General features: G+C 45.3%; 2 non-coding genes across 2 annotated transcripts; both read right to left on the minus strand.

Annotated features, from left to right (window-relative positions):
- Positions 1-1,360: 1,360 nt before the first annotated feature.
- On the minus strand, positions 1,361-1,517 carry LOC125076820. The gene has a single exon (XR_007120720.1). It is a non-coding gene; the product is annotated as a 5.8S ribosomal RNA (ribosomal RNA).
- A 460-nt stretch (positions 1,518-1,977) lies between these two features.
- Positions 1,978-3,880, minus strand: LOC125076823. The gene has a single exon (XR_007120722.1). It is a non-coding gene; the product is annotated as a small subunit ribosomal RNA (ribosomal RNA).
- Between the last annotated feature and the right edge of the window lie 1,120 nt (positions 3,881-5,000).

Consider the following 5,000-nt stretch of genomic DNA (forward strand, 5'->3'; position numbering starts at 1 on the left):
GACATCGAACGGGTCGCGATGTATTACTGAGAGAGAAGTGCACGCCGTCGACGAACGTCGACGGACGCGACCCGTGCCCCACGACGCACCCGCGAGGGGAGGTATGAGACATCGAGGCGCGCGCCCGTACGCCGTCGAATGACGATGAATCTCTCCGTTCGTTCATTCGAGTTTCGCAGGTTTACCCCTGAACGGTTTCACGTACTCTTGAACTCTCTCTTCAAAGTTCTTTTCAACTTTCCCTCACGGTACTTGTTCGCTATCGGTCTCGCGGTAATATTTAGCCTTAGATGGAGTTTACCACCCACTTAGGGCTGCACTCTCAAGCAACCCGACTCTGAGGAGCGTACCTCTCGCCGTCTCGCTCCGTCGCTACGGGCCTGGCACCCTCTACGGGAAAACGGCCCCGTTCAAGACGAACTTGGACAGGAGTGGCGACGACGAGAAAGCGATACCTCCCGAACACCACATCTCCCGCGATCGTTACAACCGCGGGATTCAGTGCTGGGCTATTTCCTGTTCGCTCGCCGCTACTAAGGAAATCCTGGTTAGTTTCTTTTCCTCCGCTTACTAATATGCTTAAATTCGGCGGGTGATCCTCCCTGATCTGAGGCCAACGATAAAAAAAACGAGGCAGACGCGATATCCGTCAACGCGACGGCGCCGCTTTCGTCGAGACGAGAGAGAATTTTCATTCCGATCGTTCCGACGTCGGCGTCGACGCGCTCTTCGGACGTCGAGTCCGCCTACTCGATATATATACAATATATATATATACGAATGTTTCGATGTCATCACGTTCAACGATGCGAGCGCGCTTTATTTACACATCATATAAACACGTTCGTCTCGTATACGTCGTAACGATCGCGGAGCTTTTGTATTCGAAATTTTGACATTAGAGTATGAACAAAAGAAACGCACGTACTCGATAATCACGAGACGAAGAGATCACCTAAACTCCGATTACCCTCTTTGATCGAGAACAACTCAATGAAACGATCGAAAGGTCGGAGATGGGCGCTCCTCGTCTGGCGACGAGCGACGCTCTCAGTCTCTCTGACGTCGCATAACGAAACTCCGTGACGTAAACGTACACACGAACGCGTATATAAAAATATAAATAATATATACACACACACGCATGTAAACGTAAACATACATACACATCGTATTTGTTATATTTGAACGGACCGAGAACGAGATTTATATTAAGTATATTTAAACACGTAATATAACACATCGAACGCGGATACCGTCATATGTTCGAGAAACGTCAGTCAGTCTATTGAGTCGGTTACGAAATAATAGACATTACGACATTAAACATTGAACAGTGTGGTTTATATTTTTATACAGCCGGCCCTCAGACAGGAGTGGTCCTGGATGTTTCTCCACGGACCGCAATGTGCGTTCGAAATGTCGATGTTCAAATGTGTCCTGCAGTTCACACTATGACGCGCAGTTAACTGCGTTCTTCATCGACCCGCGAGCCAAGTGATCCACCGTCCAGGGTAATGGTTTTTAATTTGTTTTATTTTTATAATTTCTACGATCACTCGAACGATTCTATACGCCAGTGATATGAGTTTATTTTTTTTTTATTTTTATTTTTTTTTTTGTTTTTTTCTCTTATTTTTAGTATACAGAGAAAAATTCAAAAAATTAAAAAAAAAAAAAAAAAAAAAATAAAAAAAAAAAAAAAGTACAAAAAAAAAAAAAAAGAAATATACATTTTATTTGAAGATGACGATGTGCGTTAACACATCGTACTTTCCTCGAAATCGACATCGAAAAATATCAGAATAGGACGCGTTACACGACTCTGGACTCTGACTCGGACACACTGCTGTGTGAGAGAGAGAGAGTGAGAATCGCGTCCTCGCATCGAAACGACACATTCCGAACGTCGATATTTGTGTTTTAGAATTTTATTATCGTTCATTATCGCACTCTTTCGAGATTGATAATTTACGTTAATGATCCTTCCGCAGGTTCCCCTACGGAAACCTTGTTACGACTTTTACTTCCTCTAAATGATCAAGTTTGGTCAACTTCCCAGCAACGCCGACGGCCGTGAAGCCACCGCGTGTCGGTCCGAAGACCTCACTAAATCATTCAATCGGTAGTAGCGACGGGCGGTGTGTACAAAGGGCAGGGACGTAATCAACGCGAGCTTATGACTCGCGCTTACTAGGAATTCCTCGTTTATGGGGGATAATTGCAAACCCCAATCCCCAGCACGAAGGAGTTTCAACGGGTTGCCCGGGCCTCTAGGCCAGGGAGAACATGCTGATTCCTTCAGTGTAGCGCGCGTGCGGCCCAGGACATCTAAGGGCATCACAGACCTGTTATTGCTCAATCTCGTGCGGCTCGAAGCCGCCGGTCCCTCTAAGAAGAATTTTAATACGCCGCCAGTGAGTTGCTCGACCGAAATCGAGCACACCTAAATGACGACGCCTATTTAGCAGGCTAGAGTCTCGTTCGTTACCGGAATTAACCAGACAAATCGCTCCACCAACTAAGAACGGCCATGCACCACCACCCACCGAATCAAGAAAGAGCTATTAATCTGTCAATCCTTCCGGTGTCCGGGCCTGGTGAGATTTCCCGTGTTGAGTCAAATTAAGCCGCAGGCTCCACTCCTGGTGGTGCCCTTCCGTCAATTCCTTTAAGTTTCAGCTTTGCAACCATACTCCCCCCGGAGTCCAAAATCTTTGGTTTCCCGGAAGCTGCCCGCCGAGCCATTGTAGTAACGTCGGCGGATCGCTAGATGACATATTTACGGTTAGAACTAGGGCGGTATCTAATCGCCTTCGAACCTCTAACTTTCGTTCTTGATTGATGAAAACACCTTTGGCAAATGCTTTCGCTGATGTTCGTCTTGCGACGATCCAAGAATTTCACCTCTAACGTCGCAATACGAATGCCCCCAGTTATCCCTATTAATCATTACCTCGGAGTTCTGAAAACCAACAAAATAGAACCGAGATCATATTCTATTATTCCATGCACGAAATATTCAAGCGGCATTTTGAGCCCGCTTTGAGCACTCTAATTTGTTCAAAGTAAAATTGTCGGCCCATCTCGACACTCACTGAAGAGCACCGCGATAGGATTTTGATATTGAACCGGCGTTTTACCGCCGGCTCACCGACGATATGCTCCGCAGACGTGTCAGTATCACCGCGGATGCGGTGCACCGACAGCGCGGCGCACAAATGCAACTACGAGCTTTTTAACCGCAACAATTTTAGTATACGCTATTGGAGCTGGAATTACCGCGGCTGCTGGCACCAGACTTGCCCTCCAATTGTTCCTCGTTAAAATATTTAAAGTGTACTCATTCCGATTACGAGGCCTCGAAAGAGTCCCGTATCGTTATTTTTCGTCACTACCTCCCCGTGCCGGGAGTGGGTAATTTGCGCGCCTGCTGCCTTCCTTGGATGTGGTAGCCGTTTCTCAGGCTCCCTCTCCGGAATCGAACCCTGATTCCCCGTTACCCGTGACAACCATGGTAGTCGCAGAAACTACCATCGAAAGTTGATAAGGCAGACATTTGAAAGATGCGTCGCCGGTACTGGACCATGCGATCGGCAAAAGTTATCCAGATTCATCAAAATTAACGACTTCGGACGAGACGCCCTCCGTCGATTGGTTTTGATCTAATAAAAGCACTCATCCCATCACTGGTCAGAGTTCTGATTGCATGTATTAGCTCTAGAATTACCACAGTTATCCAAGTAACTGAGTAAGATCTAAGGAACCAAAACTGATATATTGAGCCATTCGCGGTATCGCCTTAATACGGCTTGCACTGAGACATGCATGGCTTAATCTTTGAGACAAGCATATAACTACTGGCAGGATCAACCAGGGAGCTAACCGAGACTTGTTGAAGTCGTCAATTACTCTTCTCGTTTCATATTCGCATATAAAATACACACAAACTTATGCATGCATGTACAATATACGCACAGTATGAAACGAGCGTCTCACCGTATCGTCGATCGCGTTAGACGCGATAGATTTTAACGGTTGACTCTTATAAAAATTTATATGAGACACAAACGCGCTTTAAGCACGCGCGCGCGCGTGCGTGCGCTATAATATATAACGCGACGACAGCGGCGGCGGCGGCGGCGGCGGCGGAGGCGTCTTCACATAATGACACATAACGGTCACGAATTCGAACGTTCTAAACGAGATCGAGTTTTTTTTTCAAAATAACACTTCGCACACGACGTGTACGTATGTATTGTTCAACGATTATTATCGTAAAACATTGGGATCGACGCCCGGTGTTTGAGTGATCGTACCGATACTCGGGTTGTGTATTTTTTGTACATGATAAATGTAAAAATTAACAAAAAGAATTTTAGAAACGACCGTTCATATATAATATAAAAATTATACACACTATACGAATACACTGAATCTTTTAAGAACTCCGTCTCTAACGTTTTCTCATATCGTCGCGACGTCGCAGATCGACTACAATGAATCAACATTTATTCCATGAGGATAGATTGTAGCGAGAGCGACGACGACGACGATAAGAGGAAGAGCGCATGAGGCAGAGAGATCTACGTGCGTCCGTCGGTCGGCACAGTTTTACAGAACGAAAAAGAATCTTTTTATCATTTTCACGTGTGTCAGTGAATATCCCCAGCGGTCGAGACGAATCGTACGTACATACTTGGTTGTTACACTACGTAAAGTATAATATAACGCGATACGACGAATCGAGAGACACGCCAGAAGACACGCAACAAAGACGACAAATGAAAACGATAATAACATTTTTTTCGTTATACAAGAGTACTGATCCGGTCACTTCGCGTCTAACATCAATTTTTGAATGTTCGACGTTCGAACCGTCACTACTCCATATATATGCCTGACGATGAGTATGACATTCGGCTCGTTCGAACGGAATGTTTTTTTTTTTTTATTATTATTATTATTTTATTATGTTTCTCATATTCGATCTGATATCA

The sequence above is a fragment of the Vanessa atalanta genome, unplaced genomic scaffold (genome assembly GCF_905147765.1).
Source record: "Vanessa atalanta unplaced genomic scaffold, ilVanAtal1.2, whole genome shotgun sequence".
Lineage (NCBI taxonomy): Eukaryota > Metazoa > Arthropoda > Insecta > Lepidoptera > Nymphalidae > Vanessa > Vanessa atalanta.